The sequence below is a fragment of the Leguminivora glycinivorella genome, chromosome 4 (assembly GCF_023078275.1).
Source record: "Leguminivora glycinivorella isolate SPB_JAAS2020 chromosome 4, LegGlyc_1.1, whole genome shotgun sequence".
Classification (NCBI taxonomy): domain Eukaryota; kingdom Metazoa; phylum Arthropoda; class Insecta; order Lepidoptera; family Tortricidae; genus Leguminivora; species Leguminivora glycinivorella.
Window position 1 is genome coordinate 3,122,286 of NC_062974.1, and position 23,132 is coordinate 3,145,417.

Consider the following 23,132-nt stretch of genomic DNA (forward strand, 5'->3'; position numbering starts at 1 on the left):
TGTAATTTTCCGCCATGTTGCCCTTTGTGCACATGCGACTGCACCCGAGTATGCCATGTCTTTTTATTTTAGACACCGTGTCTTCTTCTTCCCCCATTTCGACTGACTTTGTGAGTTTTCACTTCTGACACCATGTAATATTAATGGGTGAAATGACTAGACCAAATATATAAAATATTAGGCTTTAATATGTGAGACGACATGTTGACAATCCGATATGTAATCATAGACAATCCCCGATGCAGGTATTACATAGATAAGACCTAGGGTATCTAAACTACATACAGGTACCATAACAGATGTCAGTGAGTTAAGCTTGCGAGACCGGTGATCATTTTTTATGAGACACGTATTGAAATCCCCCATAATAATACGATGATCAAAGTTGGGCGTTAAATCCACTAGAGCATTCTCAAGCGCATCGAAATAATTAACCGTAGAAGAGGGACTGTAAAATACTCCTAGAAGAACTTTGCTGTGATGTAAGATGACTTCCAGGAAAAGATATTCCGGTGCGCCTGAGTAGACTGCGGGAGATTGAGAAACTACTTGACAAGCTATATCGCTTTTAATATATATGGCAACACCGCCACCGCGAACTATGCTGCCGCCATTACCATCTCTAGTGCCGATTCGGTCATTTCGGAATAGACGGTAGCCAGCTAGCGGGTATAGTGTTGACGGCAAAGAGGGCTTAAGCCACGATTCCGAGATAAGGATTGCGTGTATGTTTTTAACGTCAAAAGTGGCTAATAAATCAGGAAAGTGTGCAGGTATACTTTGTGCGTTGATGTGAACAATATTGAAACTCTTCCCCGCGTTATCGAAAGTGTCATGTAAACGCTCATTCAAATCTGGAATATCGGGAGCGTCGCTAAAAGAATCGTAAATGCTAGACGAAGACAGTGAAAAAAACTCGCTATCAAGGCTTGTATTCAAAATATCAGACATCTGCGGTAAGTAGAACAAAATAAATAACTATATATATATATAAATAATAATAATATTTATATTCCTAAAGCTAAAAATGTACACGTGCAAGAAAAAAAAAACGTATCTAAATAGAGATTAAAACGAAAAAATTAAAGCTATATTCCATAAATTCACCTCAAATGCTCGCCGGCAGCTGAACAGTACAATTAAAGGATAAGAAAAGTACATCTTATTCATTTGGGTATTACTTAAAGCATTTAAACGATAGGGCAGTAAATATTTAAGAACTACATATTAAAATAATTGGATGGAAAAAAGTAGAGAAATACACTTCAATACAATAGAGGAAAAACGGAACGCAATTGTCAGATTATGACAGTGACGGCAGCGACAGTGACAACTTAAACTTACAAACACCCTGCAGACAAAATTACTCGTGAATTGAATATCGTTTAACCTACATAATTGCAGTACAGAGTTAAAGTAAATGTGACGTGATATCCGGAACTTCGAATGGCTGACCTTGAGAGTACATATTGGGGAGAAGTGCTCACACAGAAGAATGAAATATGTTAGTTAGAGATCATTGCAGTTGAACACCCATAATTATACAATTGAATAAATATCACTATGCCGTCGATTGCGACTGACATCGAGACTTCACTTCCTCGAGCCTCGATTTGGAAGAACCCTGCGCTCCGCCGAGGTGGCAGCACTCCTGGCAGCGTTAGGCAGCACGGGTACACCGCTGAGCTGCTCATCTCTATTAGTGGACGTCACTGGGGCGGCTCCGAGGGCGTTCGATGGCACCGGTAGTGCACGGAGCTCCACCATAGTTGTAATTTTGTGTCGCGAGCCATCTGGACATATGACGACAATTCGGCCATCGCTAGTCCAGCTACCTTTGACTCCGTAGATTCGCCGGGCTTCAAGGAAGACAGCATGCCGAGTGTTGGTTAAGAACTCTGATAAAGTGTAACCGGAGCCTTTAAGAAGCTTCTTGGCAGCCCATACAGCATCCCTGGTTTTAGGGCAGGAGAATTTTATAAGTACCGCCCTGGGCTTGGACGCCACTTTGTTCTTACCAAGTCGGTGACAAGAAATGAAACAGTTAGCAGAGATGTCACTTAGCTGCAGCCTGTTTTGACAAATATCTACGATACAGGATGGGACAATTTCACCCTCAGCCTCCGGGACTCCATGCAGCAGCAATATTCCAGCCCGCGACCGAGTTTCCAAATCCTCCAATGCCTTAAAGACTATGTCCAACTGAGTCTGCAGGCCTGAGAGCATCTTTTTTATGAGATCCTTGAAACTATTGAAATCGTCTTGGACTGCTGGTGGTGCCACAGCCTCTGCGGAGATTGAGTTCTCAAAGCTGTCCATGCGCGTGTTGAAAAGATCTTTCATACCGTTCACTTCCTTTTGTAGCTGGGACAGGAGATCCATGGCAGTATGTGTTGTGAAAGTGTTGTGCAGTTTAGTCCTTATTTGTAGAAATAATGTTGAGAAAACAGCTGTGGGTGGCACTGAGGTGAAGTATTAACACATTTGAAGCTCTTTGTATTAATAAACTGTTGTAAATTAATTAAAATAAAATAAAATTCGCCAGTAAAATTTAAATACGTGTTTACACTTTGCCTACCCTTTTTTTTTTTTTTTTTTTTTTTTTTTTCTTTTGCTTTATTGTTTTTTGCTTTGCTTTATGTTTTTTTGCTTTGCTTGTTTGATTTATTGCTTTGCTTGTTTGCTTTTTTGCTTTAGCCTTTGCGTGCTTGGGAGCACTCTCTGCCCGCAGCTCGGCCTACGGCCTCGCGTGCTTGGGAGCCTGTCAGACACGCTCCAGGCCTTCGGCCCTCCGCGTAGTTATAGTGGGCGTTGTAGGGAAGTTGGAGCTTAAACACGACCCAATAGTAAAAGTGTCTTCAGCCTGCGGCCTCCGGCCCGTCGTTTCGCTTCTCTAAGCCGGTCCGCCAGAGAGCCGATCAGGGACGCTCCGGGCCTTCGGCCCTACGCGGAGCTCGACCTTCGGCCTTCGCTGGGTTTCGTTTCGAAGCTCCTCGTCGGGCCTTCGGCCCGCCGCGCGTCGCTTTTTAGACACTTTGATTATCGTTCTGCTTGGGAGCACAGTCGGTACGCAGCTCGGCCTGCGGCCTTCGCGTGCTTGGGAGCACTCTGCCCGCAGCTCGGCCTGCGGCCTTCGCGTGCTTGGAAGCCTCTCAGGCACGCTCCGGGCCTTCGGCCCTCCGCGTAGTTACTGTGAGAGTTGTAGGTAAGTTGGAGCTTAAACACGACCCAATAGTAAAAGTGTCTTGAGAAGCTCACGACGGGCCTGCGGCCTGCGGCCTCCGGCCCGTCGTTTCGCTTCTCTAAGACACTTTTACTATTGGGTCGTGTTTAAACTCCAACTTCCCGGTCCGCCGGCGAGCCGGTCAGGGACGCTCGGGCCTTCGGCCCTACGCGGAGCTCGGCCTTCGGCCTTCGCTGGGTTTCGAAGCTCCGCGTCGGGCCTTTGGCCCGCCGCTTCGCTTATTTAGATACTTTTTGTTATTGTTTTCTTGGGAGCACAGTCTGCACGCAGCTCGGCCTGCGGCCTTCGCGTACTTGGGAGCCTGTCAGACACGCTCCGGGCCTTCGGCCCTCCGCGTAGTTACTGTGGGGATTGTAAGATTTGTAGGGAAGTTGGACCTCCGGCCCGCCGCGCCGCTTTTTAGACACCTTTACTTATATTTTCTTGCTTGAGTTGCTTGGGAGCACTGTCTGTACGCAGCTCGGAACTTGGACCGGAGCAATGACCGTCGGGCTGTAGAACGCTCCCTCAGGCTGGTAGGGAAATTTGACTTTGTCCCCTCTCGCCGTCGTTTTTGACTTTTCCAAAATTTTTTTTTCTCATTTCTATTTTTGGCCCCCGTTCTTACCAAGTCCCAAACTTGAACGCGCTCGGACAGAAAATAAAAAAAAATTTCAAAGTCGGCCATTTTGAAATTTTGTAAATGCCATTCGATGGACCTCAGATAATTGTACAACATTAGTTCAAGCACATTTAACCTTTTTTATACCGTTACGGAGCTATGGGGATTTAAAAAAAAAACCTCCATACAAACTGGTAGGGAAATTTGACTTTGTCCCCTCTCGCCACCGTTTTTGACTTTTCCAAATTTTTTTTTTCTCAATTCTATTTTTGGCCCCCGTTTTTACCACGTGCCAAATTTGAACGCGCTCGGATCGAAAATAAAAATAAAAAATTTCAAAGTCGGCCATTTTGAAATTTTATAAATGCCATTCGATGGACCTCAGATAAGTGTACAACATTAGTTCAAGAACTTTTAACCTTTTCCCTACCGTTACGGAGCTATGGGGATTAAAAAAAAAGACCTCCATACAAATTTCAATTGGCCTTCAAAGGGCGCCATTTTGAATTTTTCAAAATTTTCTTTTTGTATACTAATCTTAGGGCAGCTGTCCACCCGTGTGCAATATTTCAGCGCGCTCGGACCATTTTGAAATTAAAAAAAAAAAGTCGGCCATTTTGTTTTTTTTTAATGCCATTCGATGGACCTCGGGTGACTGTATAACATTTGTTTGAGCACTTTTCACTTTTTTGTACCGTTACGGAGCTATAGAAATTAAAAGAAAAACCTGCATTCAAATTTCAATTGGCCCTCAAAGGCCGCCATTTTGAATTTTTCAAAATTTTCTTTTTGAATACTAATCTTGGGGCGACCTTCCACCCGTGTGCCAAATCTCAGCGCGCTAGGACCATTTTGAAATTTTTCAAAAAAAAAAAGTCGGCCATTTTGAATTTTTTTTAATGCAACTTTTTTATACTCGGATACCTGTATGACATTTGGTCGAGCACCCCCCGGCTATCTCTTACGGTTTAAAAGTTGCCATACAAAATAAAAGTGGCCAGTTTTCCCACATTTGAGCATTTTTCAATTTTTTTTTATTTCATTCGAATCAAGGCCGCTTGGAGATTCTATGACCAAAATTTGAGCTCTCTACGACAAACTTGAAAAATCGTCAAAAAAAAAGTCGGCCATTTTGAAAAAAAAAAATGGCGGCGTCAAAAACTGCCCAGGGTTCTCTATGACATTTGGTCGAACACTCCCCGGCTAACTCCAGCCGTTTGGCCAGGCCGTCCAACATTTTTTTACCCGGAACCGGTAGACCGACGGTCTGATCTATCCGGGGTCGCAGGACCAACCTCTATACGACAACACCAAACACTGCCACCTGCAAAAACTCCCTCTGCCCATTTTTTGAAAAATGTCAGTCGGGTTGTAGCTTTATATTATATAGAAAAATAGAAAATAGAAATTCAGCTCTGTAGGTGACGCATTCATAGCACAGGCACTAGTTTTCATGTAAAACCAATTAAACTTGAACTCATTATTTTTATGACTTAGATACTACAGTGACAGCTTAAAAAAACTACTTGCTAGAAATCTGCCTATTCAGCTGCACGTATTAATTAAGGCACACCACGCCACAGTGTGGAAAAAAAAGGTTTTTATGCAACCTTTTTTTTGTATGCAACCTGTCAGTTCAATCTGAAAATTCTGTCAGTATGAGCTGACAGGTTGGATGCAAATCTTTTTTAAGATTATGAATTTCTCAGACTGTCTATGGCGTGCCTAAGACTAGGGAATGCAATAACCGACCAAATTTCATAACCGGTTACAATTTTTTATTATGTGAAGAATAACATTTGTACCCATAGGAACTTGAAAATATTATAGAGAATAGAGAATTTATTTGCATACCTCATTCATTCTGTACACCCATGGGCCCACATACATATGTACATACATGGACCCTGATACGGGTGTAGCAAAGTGTAAATGTGTCACTTATTAATATAAATATCTGGGTGACCGAGCTTCGCTCGGTTCTGTATCGTATCATTGACATGTGTCGCCATCTAGTTCAAACAGCCTTAACAACACAACTACTCCACACGAGATTGCGCGCGTTTCGCCACTAAAACTCAAATAGTGTATTTTTCTATTCATTTTAGCCTTGACCTGTGTCGCCATCTAGTGTTTGCAATAAATAGTACTTACATCGACCGAAAGAATTCTGTCTTAACAGTACAACTACTGCACATGAGATGGCGCGCGAAGAAAAACGCATGAAAACTCGAAAATTCGCGTTTTCCGGGACCTAAGGATAAGTTAGACCGATTTTTCACCCCCAAAAACCCCCACATAACAAATTTCAGCGAAATCGTTAGAGCGGTTTCCGAGATCGTCAGTATAAATAAATATACAAGAATTGCTCGTTTAAAAGTATAAGATTGTATTATATTCCATGTACGGGCAGAAAGTTTCAATTTCTAACTAAATGTAATGTACTCGTATAGCCTTCCCATCAGTTGCTCATACCAAGCGGCAAGCGCCCCAGTCTTATAAGATGTGCTTGAATTTGATATAATTATTATTGTTGCACAGCTCAGCACATAATATTATGTGCAGTGCAGTGCATTCCAACTTTCATTATCATTTAATATGTTATCTTTTATTCGAGATACCGTTAGTACAAACTCCGTGTTAAAAAAAATTGAATAAATATGAAAAAATTAAAAGTATCAAAACTATTTGTCAGTTATTTCTTAATTGCATTGCATGCATATTTTACGTAAATGAATACTTCTTTAAATATACTTACTAATAAATGAGACTAATTACTAGGAAATCAAATCAAAATAGGCAATTTCGTATTAAATACCACACAAATAAATGAAATAAATACCTCGTTCTCAAAGTATTGCTTTTATACAATTTTGTAAGGATTGTAGCGAAAACGAAAAAGTAGTGGTAAAACATTTAAGTTGGTAACCCTGACGCCCCTTGTGACGCCACGAACAGCCGCACGCACACCAGTCCGCCATCTTTCTTACCTTTTTGATTGTTGACTTCATGACTTGTAAATTTTGTAATTAGTTTTTGCCGACGTCCACCGTGCCGTTTTTTAAGTAATTTTTGGTATTTTACAAATTGTGTTACTTTAGTGGACACGTGGAGACATGGACGCTGACTGTTGGAAGAATTCGTCAATTCAGACTGGCGCAAAGAGCTAAGGGGTCGATGCCAGGAATTTCATTGCGAGACAGAATTCGAAATGAGGATATTCGCCAACGCAATAAAGTTACCGACATTGCAAAAAGGATTAACTCAAGTGGGAATGGACCGGCTATATTTTTCGCAGAGATGACGATCAATGGGGTCGCCTAGTATTGCTGTGGAGACCTAGCCTGGGTGGCCGAGGTGGCGGGAAACCACGAGCAGATGGTCGGATGACATCAAAAAAGGGCAGGGCCCACCTGGCACAGAACCGTCACATATAGAACGGAGTGGAAACCCACGGAATGCAGACCAGGATTATATAGTAAGTATTTTGTTTCTTAAGTTTTGTATGGATTCTTTGAATGAAATGAGTTCTATCGAGTTAACTGCACTTTGCGTTAGGCGTCCATGTGTTTTATTCTTAGTGCCAGGCAGGCAAGCATGGGATGGCCTAATGTTTTATCATTTATCGCACGACCATGCTTGCCTGCCAGTTCTGGTTATTTATTGATTTAGGTCGAGTTTGTTTGTTTGGTTTAGTTTTTAGTTATTTAAAAAATAAAATGCCCTAGGTATGCTGATCTAGGCCTAATCAAGCCAGCAGCAGCGGGACATGTTGCCCGCTCTAACGTTATCCTGTTAATTAGATTATATGAGATAGATTAGATAGAATAAATTTTATGGTATGAGGAGAAAACCATTCAAATCTAATTGAAACTAACTACTTCTACTTGTGTAAATATATTAATGATGCTGATTTATTCAACTAATTTTATATTTTCAGCTTTAGGTATGAGTTTGTTACTTTTGCTCATAATAACATGGAGTATGTCACAGCTGCTCCATGGGCTGCATTGAGGGGCAACAGGAGCGAAAATGTTAAAATGGAAAGGAGCTCCCCCTTTCAATTAGGGAATCTTAGGTAATATACTATTGTTCTTTATTTGCATACCATATAATTTTTACAATATGTACATATTTGGACCCTGAAAAGGGTATAGCAAAAATCTCTTACTAGTTTGTGTTATTAACTAGATTTATAGTATAAAAATTGAGGTTCCACTCTCAACTGTTTCCTCCTCTAAAACTTAATCAATCAGGATGAAATTTGAGGATTTGAATAATAATGAAATAATCTGTGTCGTACCGTTTGGTTTTTTTGGCTAATTGTTGACCCATTTTGACTATCCTATGACAGTCCGACACATATATAAATGATAATAAATATAATAATCTGTGTTGAAAAAACCAGGAGGAAATAGTCGAGAGCTTTTGTATGGAGAATTAACCCCTGCTGTAGTAAATCGCCCGTTTCTGCTGAAGTAATTATGGATTGAATAACACTGACTCTCTTTTCTCTTTTTAGGATATGCTAAGGCAAACAGAAGGAGGCAAGGAACGGGACGGGACTGCATCAATTGCTGTCTGGAACCAATCTTGTGGGATGACTTCTGAACAGGGAAAAAACAATTTCATCATCTACCCTAATACTGACGAATGTTCTAAAACGTAAGTACTTATGAACCTTTCATAAAGGGCAATGTCCATCTTTTATTACAAGCTTTTATTCAACTTGCCTTGTTAGTGTGTTAGTTTGGGTCAAAACGTAGAAGCTAAATTTGACCCACTTCCCGGTTTCCGATTGAGCTGAAATTTTGCATGCATATGTAAATCATGTGACAATGCAATATTATGGTATCATGGCGCTAATCTGATGATGGAGCAGAAAGGTGGTCATAGGAACTTTGTTATGAAACGTCGTATCCCCATTGAGTAAAAGGGGTTTTTAGAAACATCTCGGAGAGCAGTAGACAACTGTTGAAAGAAAGGTACAGTCGGCGATAAAAAAGCTTGTGCCAAAAATGACGTTTTTGCAAAAGACTTATTCATATGCGTTTAGTACAAATTGATTTAAAATACTCTAAGAACAAATTAAATTATTTTCATAGAAAATATTTTAACTTGAACTTGAACTTGTGGAGGTCGAACCATACTGTTCTACCTCAGGGATGGCAGAGGGCGCCACGAGCCTTCGGGAATGTTATATACTTGGAAATTTCGACCCTTGCCTTCGTGCACCGATGGCCGAGTGGTTCAGGCATTCGCCCGGTAAGCGGAGTACGCTGGTTCGATTCCAGCTCGGAACACTGGAGGCCTTGGTCACTTTTTCTTTGTATATGACATTTATTTAATGTTGATTTAAGATAATATATCTAAAGGTTTTCTAACATTTTATAAATTTTACAGGTGCTGTAAGGCAGACATTTCCAAATGTAACGGAGGAAAGTTTCGAGACATGTAATGGTTTCAACACGCTGCTGAGACCCAACTCAAGAGACGTCAGTTTGTACTGTTTAGTCCATTCTCTATTGGGCATGCTTGTATTGAGAGGTATATATATTGGAGTACAGACATGGTGTTTGGTATGAGTATTATATACATCCTCTTGAGTCAAATAGGACCGGTAGCCACTTTGAACTCCGTGTCCGAAAGGGTCAAAGTATGGAGCTCCCGGTACTCAGAAAAAAAATTCTGGCCTATTAGTTTTGAACTTTCGAGTCAAGTTTGGTGTCATTTTTATGTAAACTATTCGTTTCGTTTTTAAATTGAAGAAGATTAAAAATCACAGTAATATTATAAAGGCAAAAGTTTGTGAGCATACTGTGTTTGTTACTTCCTCACGCCACGCCCAAGTGCCTTAACAAATATTATTTATAAAATTAAGTATGGAGGAAGTACGATATACCCTAAGTTAACACGTCACTTCTTCTTGATCGTGGGTAACACTCGGGGCGCAGTATAATGATTATTAAAAATCTTTATGCTGTCCCCTATGCTGCGATGGCGATCGTTGCAGTACTTTCAATATTTTTTTTACATCAAATATTAGAATCATCAAAGATTACTAATAAAATAGGCTTTTTAGAAATATTTTTTAAAAATCATGATTAGTATAAAAATACGGAAATATGAGGATTTGTTTGCATTTCGTGGCTACTAAAAATTCATTTAAATTATTAAATATTGTGCTATATTTTGCTATGGAACCCTAAAAAAGTAGTTACATAAAAATGACACTAAAATTGACTCAAAAGCTCAAACTAATCGGCCAGAATTTTTTCTGAGCAGCAGGAGCTCCATACTTTGACCCCCTCTCCCCCTTCGGACGGAGTTCAAAGTGGCTACCGGTCTTGTTTGACTCGGGAGGACGTGTATAATACCCATACTAAACGCCAATGCTCTACTCAAAAATTCACCTTTTCCCAATAGAGAACGGACTGTGTTAGACAGTGCATGTTGTTACACGGTAAATTTTTCTAGAAGACCAAATTTATAAGTTCCTTAGTTATTCTATTTTTAACTAAATAAGTTCTTGTACTATAAGTAGTGATCGGAATAGGCAGAGTAGATATATTTATTTTTAAACGAAATGACTTCCTTGCGATAGTATTTTTTCAGTACAGATGGTGTTTTTTTTACGCACTAGTGCGAGAAGTGGTTCATTATACGCCAGGTCGAAACTTCGGAGGCTCATCTGTACTGAAAAACGTCGTACGATACACGTGCGAAAAGGAAATTCGTAACTCGTGTCGATTTAAAACACTCCCTTCGGTCGTGTTTTAATTTATCGCTACTCGTTTCGAACTTCCTTTTTTACGCACTTGTATCGTAATGTACTATTTTGCCATATTGGAATCTTTCGCTTGCTCGAGTATCAATATTGGCACGTGCAGTTAAACAATAACTTTGCCCCCTTGTAAAACAATTAACTATTTTTTCAGTACAGATGGTGGTTTTTTTACGCACTAGTGCGAGAAGTGGTTCATTATATGCCAGGTCGAAACTTCGGACTCCGAAGTTTCGTTCGGAGGCTCATCTGTACTGAAAAACGTCGTAAGATACAAGTGCGAAAAGGAAATTCGTAACTCGTGTCGATTTAAAACACTCCCTTCGGTCGTGTTTTAATTTATCGCCACTCGTTTCGATCTTCCTTGTTTACGCACTTGTATCATAATATACTATTTTAACAGCCTATATTGTGTCCCACAGCTGGGCAAAGGCCTCCCCTAGCACACTCAACGAAGCCTACCTCCTAATTCGTGTATAAGCGAATTTTGGTATAATTGTAGGGAATGGTGTCTTAATCCACATTCTCAAAGTACTCGGGGGTTTGGGTGGAGATAACGGGTAGAGGGGGGGTGGAAAAAGTCCCTTTTTTTTTAGTTTTTCGTGAATACTTCTTAAACTGTGCCACGTAGCAAAAAATGTTTCAAGACACAAGTAATCTTCAGAAAATTCTCTACAAAAAAAATATGTTCACTTTTTATCTGGGATCATGAAATATGGAGAGGAAAAGATGGACAGAGAAGATTTTTTTTTATAATGCAAGTGTGAATGTTTTTACATTGTGCGTAACTCGGGAAGTATGAATATTACTAACTCGACTCTTTAAATCGCTCCAGCAAGCCAACTTACTCTGGTTAGTACAATGTACTATTATTGTCCGTCTTTTCCCCTCCATACCACCATTACCACCCCGACCCAAGAGTACTTTGAGTATGTGAATTAAGACACCATTCTCTACAACTATGCCAAAATTCGCTTATACACGAATTATTTCCCCCGACAGGCAGTTAAAAGTTGGGCGTGCTACCCTGTTTTCCGCCACTCGTCACGGTTTTTAAATTTCTTTCACGGTTTTTTATTTATCTGTTTAAAAGTTAGTGGACATTAGTTTAACAACGTTTTTTTTGATATTTTATTTTCGAGTTAGGTCAGTTTGCAGTGTATTTTGACCTATTTAGAAATTAGAACTATATTAATTACGGTAGGTTCCCGGGACGTTAGTTACGCAAAAAAAAGTAAGGAAGGAAGTCTACTTTTTATATGTTCTACCAAGTGTAGGTAAATGTACTCTGCCTATTCCGATCACTGACTATAAAGCTTATTAAAACTCCATCGAGACTAGACTTCAATCATTTGTAAGAATTAACTTAATTGCGATTATAATAGAGTTTATACTAATAACATTCACCAGGATAATGTGTCATATTTTTATCAAAATGTGCGTGTGTACTGACAAAAATCTTTTTCAGTACAGATGGTGTTTTTATACGCACTAGTGCGAGAAGTGGTTCATTGTATGTCAGGTCGAAACTTCGGATGGCCATCTGTACTGAAAAACGTCGCACGATACACGTGCCAAAAGGAAATTCGTAACTCGTGTCGATTTAAAATACTCCCTTCGGTCGTGTTTTAATTTATCGCCACTCGTTTCGAACTTCCTTGTATCGTATCGTATCCTACGCACTTGTATCGTAATGTACTATTCTGCGTGTGTTATTTTCTCACCCCCGTGAATTTCGGCAGACTTTTTTGTAAGCAAAGGAGGAGCAGCTTATAAGTAGTATAAAAAGCTATTCGCTAGGTGCATGACTGGTGCTGTTCTCAATTTGTGGGCTTTTCCATATTAAATTAAATTCTATGGTTTAAAGTTAGTTTCAATCCAACGGCCGCTGCTGGCATTGATGTTGGACATGCCCATGATGACGTGTATTTATAACAATCAGCGCCACTCTGTCACGCACGTTGCCAATACTTATTAGGTTATTACGATTTAATAAGCTTGTAATCGTCACTTTTGTGATATAAGCATGTAACGATCAAAGTTTTCCTTCCCTTGTCACATCCCATAACAATTTAATTTTTATTATTATTCTCAGTATTTATTTTCTTTCTTAGGTTAGGTGTTTTACAATATGTAAGTATATAAAAATAAAATATAAAAACATTTACAAAACAATATACAATAAAAACATATAAACATATTATAAAAAACCTAACCTAGGGTGCCGCCAGCAGCAGGGCAGGGCCCAAGCTGCCGGTGGTTAGGGCCGCAGAGAGAGGAACCGTCGAACTATCCGTGTTCTGTCCAAGATCACCGCCTTCTGCATCTGGCCCTTGATCCAGCCACCTAGCGAGAGTCTCTTAAGATGTTGGTCGAGACTCTTCGCTATGAGACCGTTCGCTGAAACGACTATCGGAACAATGATCGTTGAATCAACATCCCACATGGCGGTTATCTCGTGAGCCAAGTCTAGGTACTTACTGGACTTGTCCTTCTCGGCTTTGACGAGATTCTCATCATGGGGGATGGTGATGTCAACGAGCACGGCCCGGCGTTGCGGTCGATCTATTATCACAATGTCAGGCTTATTGGCTACAATAGTCCTGTCAGTGATAATAGATCGATCCCAATAGAGCGTGGCACGACCATTTTCGAGAACTGGCGCAGGTAAGTACTTGTAGTACGGTACTTCGCGGTTCACAAGGCCGTAGTGAAGAGCAAGTTGCTGGTGAATAATCCTGGCTACGAGATTATGTTTGTGCAAGTACTCGCCGTTAGCAAGATGAGAACAACCGGAAATGATATGCCTGAGTGACTCTCCGGGACGGCGGCGTGCCCGACAAATGTCGACCGTACCGTCCTTCAGGATATATTTCCGGTAGTTGTTCGTCATCATAACTTCGTTCGCAATTGCACAGGCAAAACCCTCGGTTTCTCCGAAGAGGTCCCCGAATCGTAACCAGTTCACCGATGCGAGCAGATTCGGGATCGGGTCCCGTGAGGGCCTTGTAGAATCGCCCGTGTAGCTGCTTTCTCTCCCATACCGCCTTGCGGTCCGCAGTACTTAGTACCACAGGTTTGCGCCAGTTCTCTTTCGCCAAGGAGAGCGGCGTGAGGTTTCCGTTTACTGCCACCACATCACGATGCATCCCGCACTCGTTGTTAAGGAAGTAATCCCTGAGATTGTACACCTCACGGTTGTGGAGATCTTTGGCGTTTAGGAAGCCTCGACCTCCGCACTTCCGTGGGATGTACAATCTCATAACAGACGAGCGCGGGTGTAAAATACGGTGTGTGATAAGCACTATAAGCAGTGAGCGGACCCTCTGATCCAGGGCGTCCAGCTCAGTCTGTGTCCACCTTAGTATGCCAAAGGAGTAAGTGAGTAGAGGCATTACTCAGGCGTTAAAGGCGCGCACTTTGTTTCCTCCTGACAAAAGACTGTTAAGGACTTTTGTGAGCTGACTGAAAAAGCGCTCCTTCACCGACTGTCTAATGCCAAAATCCTCAATACCCAACGACTGTGACATACCAAGGTACTTATAGGTTTCTGATTCAGAGATAGATATGAACGACATCGTCTCAGAAAGTTGTAAATTTTCTGAATTTACAACCTCTCCTTTTTTATTAGTATTATTAAGTACAGAGACTACATTTCTGTTTTTTGTTTATTTTTGAAGATTATTATAAATTTAAAGTGTACCCAGGTATTGACTGTTGTATTTATTTATATCTGAATGTTTTTCATGTAATGTAATGTAAATGTTTATCATGTATTTCAGTCTGAAAGTTTAAACATATTATTATGTATATTTCATGTGCTGTGGCTAGTGACGTGTATAAGAGCCCTTGTGGCCTACTTGCTGAATAAATGTTTGTATTTTGTATTTATGATTTAAAAAACATGTTTTCATGAAAACTTATGTGCGTATTAGTTAAGAGGAAACAGGAATAGTCATTTCTTCATACAAATATTCTCGACTGTATCTTTCATTGTTTTTTTTAAGTTAGAGCTTGGTTTTTAGTGCATTCCACGAGAATATCCTTTACGAAATACGTATACATATATCGTATACATACAACTCCAATCAAGTCAGTGAAGCTCGAGAAAATACTCTTAAGTCATGAAAGATGGTCAGGCACAAAATCGCTTTCTTAGCGTTGTCAGAAGTATTAGAATAATTGTATTTTGTAAAGGACATTCTCGTGGAATGCCCCTTTTACCAATACTTCATATTGTGTCTGACTGTTTTGCTTCTTTTGATTTTATTTTGACACAGCTGCAAAGATAGGCGTGGTACCTATTCAAATCTGACATCGACTATCCAAAAAACTAAACAGTCCGACACAGACAATCATTATCATCCAGATTTAAACATTTGATTACGATTGGTTAGGTTTTGGAGAACAAAACCTTGATTTTTTCGATTTTTTAGGCACTAAATAATAGTAGTAGTATTCACGCACACTGTTTTAAAATGTGTTTGTGTGTATTATAATAGAGATGTCATTGTCAATTCAAATATGTAACACCATTAGTATAAATAAGTATTATCATTGTACATTAGCATGGTGCTGGTTTTCTGGTCTGAAGGGTTAAAAGAAAAAAATGAAATAAATTATGTTGGCTGTATATCCATGTTTTTGTTTTATAAACATCAATGATTTTTGTGTGTGGTATTTTTAAAGTTTGACTTTATTTGTTTCTAGTTATTAAGCTGCACACGAACAGCAGCGAGCCTGGGCGAGCCCGCCCGCCCGCCCAGGCTCGCTGCGGTCCGCACGCAGCTCGCAGAGCACCTTGCGTGCATTTGTATTTGTGACGTCCTATCAACCACAAAAATTAATTTCCCTGCAATATCCCTATGTAATGTTGTGCGAACGATTCACGAGTTACTTACTCATGACGTGCAATTAGCAAGTTCTAGCAATATTATTTTTTGACTAAACTAGTAAGTTGCCAGTGATTTATTGACACAACATACCAAATGGTTATATACCAGAAACATTATGAGCGCTACTTTTAGGTACATTACAAGTGTAACTTGCAAGGAACTTCACTAGAGTTGTTAAAGCAATGTTACATTTGTAACTTATTAAAAGGTGCCAGTGAAAAATTTATATAACATACAATTTCAAACTTTTTGGTTTATTACAAATGTAACCTTGCCGTAATGAATAGCGTGTAAGTTACGCACAAGTTGCATATGTGCTATTGTTGCAATGTACAAAAATGAACTTCTTAAAAGTTTTCGTCATAACTTTCTAGTAAGTTTATATTTCAATGTATCAGCAACATTGCTATTCAAAGTTATAGAAAGTTGTAAAAATCCGATCTGGGAAACTTACAGGGTTTATCTACAGCGCGGCCGAAAGCGTTTAACATCAATATGCCTCAAACGTTGCTCAAACGTTGCAAGCTTGCAATTGTAAGTTTCAAGCTCCCAGATGTAGCATTGAGCAATGTTACCGCAAGTTCTGCTTGCTTAACGGGTCCACCTATATTTGATATTATTTTTTTTCGGACATGTTTAATAAAACTTACTTGTTTATGCTCGTATTAACTGTTTAATTTACCACATGATTTTATTGATAGTAAGTAATTATTATATCGATATTTGACATTCAAGACAACGTGAGTGAAGCGCAATAAGCTTCACGCATATATACCTACTTAATATCAAATTTATCAAACTGAGAGTATCAATATTTGAAGCGAAACCTCGACAAAGTCAACTGTGAGCTCTCAAGTGGCTTCCTCTCGATTTCTGAAGCATTAATGCGATATATACATTAACATAAATATATTACTTCGTAAGGACGACACTATTACCTACGAGTCCTAAAATGGTACAAAGACTACAAACTAAGCATGCAGTCTAGGCGACCAATTACGCGCAAGATGCTTACTCATCAACCAATTGTAGCGTTTCACGGAGGCTCATAAAACCAAGTTGTTCAAGAGAAACTATATGCATTGCCTTATCCTTACCATTGAAATCTTTGGTTAAATCGATATCAAATTGAAATAACCACACAAACGAAGCATTGTTGAAACAGACCAATTCCCGTCATACGAGCGCATAGTTCCGATATTATGCGTTTAAAAGAACAAAACATGACTTCCGTGTTTCATTCATTCAAAACATTTATAGTATTTCTAATATTTCTACAGATCGTTTTACGAAAGCTGGCATTAATGGGCAAAATTTTAACTTACCTAACATGAGTGACACCTGTATCGGTATCGACATGACATACAGTCGTAACTCAGAAAAAGTACCCTCCACAATCGCGCGCGTATCGCGGCGTGATGCCGCGAACGCGCGTGTGGATCCAATACACAGAAAAATACGCGCGCGAGTGTGGAAGGCTTCTCAAGATACCATTTTATTGGATAATCTGTCACCATTCTGTCACACACATGAATATTTTAATTCACTCATTCGTTCTATTCGTGCCAGCTAGCTCTTGTGAATTGACCTGTAGAGAGCCTGTAGAAAGATAACGTAACGGCAGGGCTAACATGACAGTATCTCGCTTCGACATAGATCACGTCTATTTCTAATTGTATTAATGGCATAAGGACGAGTAGTTTATCTCGCGACGACATAATCTCGCGCCAATCATTGTGCTAGTGCAAAGCTTGCAGGTCGATTCACAAGAGTTAGCACGAATGGGACGAATGAGTGAATGAAAATATGTGTGTGTGTGACAGATTAACGAATAAAATAGTGGCTCATGGCTACAGTTACGACTGTATACCGATGCTACAATCAAAGTTTCGTTTATTTCATTCATGCCACCATGCCAGCTATCGTGTAAAGCTGAGTTTAGACCAGCAAGTTATTGCTGCAAGTTTTGAGACGCAACTATAGGTAAGAGTGAGTGGCAAATATCTGCATCTCTTTCTTGCATATACTTCTGTCTCAAAACTTGCAGCAATAACTTGCTCGTCTAAACTCAGCTTAAAGCCTGACCAGAAATATATGACTACGCGCCATGTTGCGGAATTTCATTAGAACTATTTTTTTCATACTATACTGAACTGTCACTCCATACATCAGAATAACAGCGCCCAAGAGGGTCATACTTCTTGCACACCTCGGACACTGGCGATCAAAAATATGAAAGAGGCGCGTTTCTAGCACACAGTCTAAGTTCGTGTAGGTGAACGCGTACTATGCTTGTATGAGTGAAATATGACAGGTCGACTGTTCGCGCTTTTGACAGGCGGTAACTGTGAGGTAACCGAGAGGGGGTGGGCGTCACTTTCAGTGGCCATACTGTACGATAGTACTCTTCATTATAGTGTGCTTCTGGTCTGGCTTTACCTCAGTAAACAACTTGGTATGTAAATAATTTGGGATACCCCCATTTGCCAGAATTTCATTTGCCATAATTTTATTTGCCATCCTATTCAACAATCATAATATTGTTTCTCATAACATCTTATGCCATAATCATTGATTACTATATTAATCTAGTGCCAGAAACTTTGTTTCCCATAAAGTCAGTTTCCATAATGTCATTCGTCAGAATCATCGAAATCCGTAATTACCACATTCCATACCATCATTTGTCATACAAATTAGCGTCCAGAAAAGTCAATTTCCATAATGTGCTTTGGCAGAATCGAAAACTACTGTAATAGGTACTAGAAGGACTAGAGAATGAAACTCCTATCAGAAAGTAGGTTAGGTTAGGTTAGAACTGTGACCCCCTGGAAAATGAAACTGCTATCAGAAAGTAGGTTAGGTTAGGTTAGAACTGTGAACCTCTGGAAAAGGAAACTGCTTGAAAAGTAGGTTAGGTTAGGTTAGAACTGTGACCCCCCGGAAAATGAAAATACTATCAGACAGTAGGTTAGGTTAGGTTAGAACTGCGACCCCTGGAAAATGAAACTGCTATCAGAAAGTAGGTTAGGTTAGGTTAGAACTGTGACCCCCTGGAGAATGAAACTGCTGGAAAAGTAGGTTAGGTTAGAACTGTGACCCCTGGAAAATGAAACTGCTATCAGAAAGTAGGTTAGGTTAGGTAATAATATGGGCAACAATTAATATGGCAATAATTGCTTATGGCGTTTGAATATTCTATGAAACCATATTATTGCACTTAATAATATGGCTAACAAATAGTATGGCATTGTATGATTATGGAAGGTAATATTCGGATAAACAACGAGTATGTCATATGATTTTTATGGTAAACAAATCATTCGGGCAAATGAAATTCAGGCAAGTTAGATTCGGGCAGATGAATATTATGTTAAATGACTGTCGGGCAAACAATAGACAACCAAATAATTTAATCACTCTCCATTCAATCAATCTGAGAAGTATCGCTTTTTAAAGGCTCGTCAAACAAGGTTGTTATGATACACATCCGTATGAAATCCGAGTTATTTTTATTTCAATTCATAACTTCGGCTCGACAACTTTTAACTGGTGTAGCTCGGCCCAGTTCACTGGCATTTTCCTTGCTTTTCTGACACAATGAATTTTGCTGCGGGCTCTGTGATAAAATACACTGGTATTTTATAATTAGAGGTGAACCTCAATAACTTTACACCGTTCTTTTTAGGGTTCCGTAGCCAAAATGGCAAAAACGGAACCCTTATAGTTTCGTCATGTCCGTCTGTCCGTCTGTCCGTCTGTCCGTCTGTCCGTCTGTCACAGCCGATTTACTCGGAAACTATAAGTACTACAGTGATGAAATTTGATGGGAATATGTGTTGTATGAACCGCTACAAAATTATGACACTAAATAGTAAAAAAAAGAATTGGGGGTGGGGCCCCCCATACATGTAACTGAGGGATGAAAATTTTTTTTTCGATGTACATACCCGTGTGGGGTATCAATGGAAAGGTCTTTTAAAATGATATAAAGTTTTCTAAAAAACATTTTTCTTAAAGTGAACGGTTTTTGAGATATCAGCTCTCAAAGTCGTAAAAAGTATGTCCCCCCCCTCTATTTTTATAACTACGGGGTATAAAATTCTAAAAAAAATAGAGGTGATGCATGCTAATTAACTCTTTCAACGATTTTTGGTTTGATCAAATTATCTCTTATAGTTTTTGAGATAGGTTGATTTAACTGTAATTTTGGCAGGTGTATAAATTGACATAATAAGTTTATTATATTTGCTGCTACGGAACCCTTTGTGCGCGAGCCCGACTCGCACTTGGCCGGTTTTTTTTTATTTCCGTTTGACTCGACACTTCGTTAGTGCCTTTTTCACATTATCCGATCCGATATCGCGGATGTCGGACCGATATCCCATACATTACAGGCGCCATCTTGGATTTTCTCAATCGAAATCCTTCCGACATCCGATATCGGATCGGATAATGTGAAATCGGCCTTAGGCTTAACAGAAGCTACAACTACTTAGCACTTATTGACTACCTATTCATTGGTTCCCGATATTAAGAGAAAGGTTGTGAGTTAGCGAGTTATAAATTCAATTACAACATATAAGCTAAAACTCATTCTGAACTGAATCACGTAGATGCAAATGCATCCCGGGTGATAAGTCCGCCATCTTGAATACATTAAGGCCCTATTACGTTTCAGTGAACCGTGCCATAGTTAGCACATCGAAATATCAGCTGGATTGAGTTTCAACACTTTCAACGTGGAAATGGGCAGAAGGATTCACGATTTCGTACTGTGTTGCCTCCCTGTCATGTTTACATACGAATTGTTAAGTGCGATTGAGAGGCAATACGTCGAACTGATTCACCTCTGCCGGCCTAAGCCGAAATGACAATCGTTGACGCTAGACGCTGACGCATCGAATCGAAACGCAATCTAGTTGTGTCGTGCTAATGCGTAAGAGCGATAGCAGGGGCGGCTCACTCCGCGATTCTATCGCCGCGCTACAAGTACATGCTGGCGGCCGCGAGTTCGCGGCCTAATCAGGGGTGGCGCGCGTTCTCACGGAACGCACGTTTGCACTTTCTATTGTTACTTTACGTTGCGAGTTTTTTTTTTAAGTTTTATATGCGATGTCCGCGTGTGAATGGCTAATGCTTAGTTAAATAAACATCTTGAATAAAATAGGAGAATCTTACACAGATCTACTATTGATTAAGTCCCACGGAAAAGTTAAATAAGCCTTGTGATGTTGGGACTTAAATAAAAAATATAAATACTATATATATACCTAGAACGTACCCAAGACTAGAATATAATAGTGTAACATTTTATCTGAGTATTAATTCGTTTTAATCCATAGGCAACCCTATCGTCCGACGCTGCGCACGTGCGGCTCGTTTCTTTGTTATAATTTTGTAGGCATTTAAAAGGCGGCATTTCGTGAACATCAAAGCAGTGGGCCTTCTGTACTTGTACTATTATATATTCTGTGGCGATAGATAACTATATTCTCGTAAGCGTTTGTGACGACTCGAACTTTGTAGAGCGAGCTCTCAGCTGTCTTATCATCGCAACTTTCACGATGGATCGGATCGATCTCAAAAACTGTATGATTCAATATTCCAAAGTAATGCAGATATTTCGATGTATTTCCAATACCGAATTACAAATAAAAACAATATAATTAAAAATACGGTAAGTAATACTACTAAAGTCTTTAAAGTCTATTCCGAATGACGCAAGTGATTATCCTTTATTTTCTACGAATGTCAAAGTTCCCAAAAGGTTTCCAACTTTTCTGAAACAGTTGTAATAGCGTATGTAGTTTCATAAATGTTTAATGTTTTCTTAGGAAGTTTTCGCTCGGATGAGTCGAGTACGGGTACACAAGAATAATAAAACAATGGAAAAAATAAATGTTGATTTAACCTGGAGTCAAAGAGTAATTGTCTTTTAATAGCACCGCTGAAAAAATAACATTTAACGTTTGATTATTAAAGAGTTTACCAACTTAATAATTGAAGCCCAATTTTATGGAAGACCAGCGAAGCGTCAAGGTTCAAAAGGTTCCTTAACACCAAGCTGAGTGGAAAGAAAGCGTTGGGCGGGGCGGGCGAGCTTGCGACGTCGACTGAGGTCACTTGAATGAGCTTCAATTGTTTTGACATGCACGCCGCCGCACGCCCCGCTCCACTACACGCCCAATATGAGCGTGCACTCAGACCTCACATTTATTAGTGACATTTGACATATTTCAATAAATCAACCAAAAAAATAGGTGCTAAATTATGTCTATTAAAATAAATTGTGTATTTAACCAAAAACTGCCTAAAAATAAAAAATCCAATTTGTACATAGACAAATAAATATAATGTAGCCTAAAATTAAATTAGCAGCCAACAGCCGGCGCATCGTAGACTCATTACCAACGTCGCTGACTGCATTATGCATTTATTGGCGAATACAGCGCCTCTAGCCAAAACGTCACAATCGCAATAAGCTTCGTGCGTATCGTACCATTTGTAGCTGCTGGTAGCTAACTACAGGCCCGTAGTCGAATGGCATTTTGCGACGCGAAACGCCGCAGAAATGTAGTCTGGCTCTGTCGCGCCAGTACGCAAGAGCGATAGATATTAATAACTACGAAAGAGATATTATCGTGAGAAGAAAAATGGTAATCCAGAAGATGATGGTAATCCCTCTTCTGTAGAAGCGCAACAAAGCCAGACTGCGTTGCAATCGCGACGTGGCGTCGAATGATACAAAATTGGCTCAGTTGCGCCAATGCCACTATAAACATAATAAAGAGTATCTCCTAGCGTATATGCCAATACGGAAGACCGATAGAGAGAAACTACGAAATGGAGTCAACGATTGCACGCTTGGCTAGAGGGCCTGAGCACGAGCTCAACACGCTAAATTGATCTAAATTAAATTCTATGATGTAATAAACGTTTTATATGATTTTTACACTAGAACATTTTAATTCAGGCGAGGCGTGAAGTCTAACATTAGCAGGAAATTCTATAGTTGAAATTAATCTTGCATATTTTCCCTCTCATTGAGTTACGAAATAGGGATAATCTACTTAAATGCCTATTTTACACATGCTTTTACTCGCCATGTCTGTCTGTCCGTCCGTCCGTCCGTCCGTCCGTCCGTCCGTCCGTCCGTCCGTCCGTCCGCGGATAATCTCAGTAACCGTTAGCACTAGAAAGCTGAAATTTGGTACCAATATGTATATCAATCACGCCAACAAAGTGCAAAAATAAAAAATGGAAAAAAATGTTTTATTAGGGTACCCCCCCTACATGTAAAGTGGGGGCTGATATTTTTTTTAATTCCAACCCCAACGTGTGATATATTTTTGGATAGGTATTTAAAAATGAATAAGGGTTTACTAAGATCGTTTTTTGATAATATTAATATTTTCGGAAATAATCGCTCCTAAAGGAAAAAAAGTGCGTCCCCCCCCTCTAACTTTTGAACCATATGTTTAAAAAATATGAAAAAATTCACAAAAGTAGAACTTTATAAAGACTTTCTAGGAAAATTGTTTTGAACTTGATGGGTTTAGTAGTTTTTGAGAAAAATACGGAAAACTACGGAACCCTACACTGAGC

General features: G+C 39.7%; 1 protein-coding gene and 1 long non-coding RNA gene across 3 annotated transcripts in view; one reads left to right on the top strand and one right to left on the bottom strand.

Moving 5' to 3' along the window:
* The window catches only part of LOC125225734 (neurogenic protein big brain), a 206,366-nt gene that overhangs the window by 162,795 nt on the left and 20,439 nt on the right, over positions 1 to 23,132 (bottom strand). The gene's annotated exons all lie outside the window — the stretch shown is intronic.
* LOC125225736 lies at positions 7,014 to 10,116 on the top strand. The gene is made up of 4 exons (XR_007177008.1): positions 7,014 to 7,323; positions 7,786 to 7,923; positions 8,368 to 8,510; positions 9,249 to 10,116. It is a non-coding gene; the product is annotated as an uncharacterized LOC125225736 (long non-coding RNA).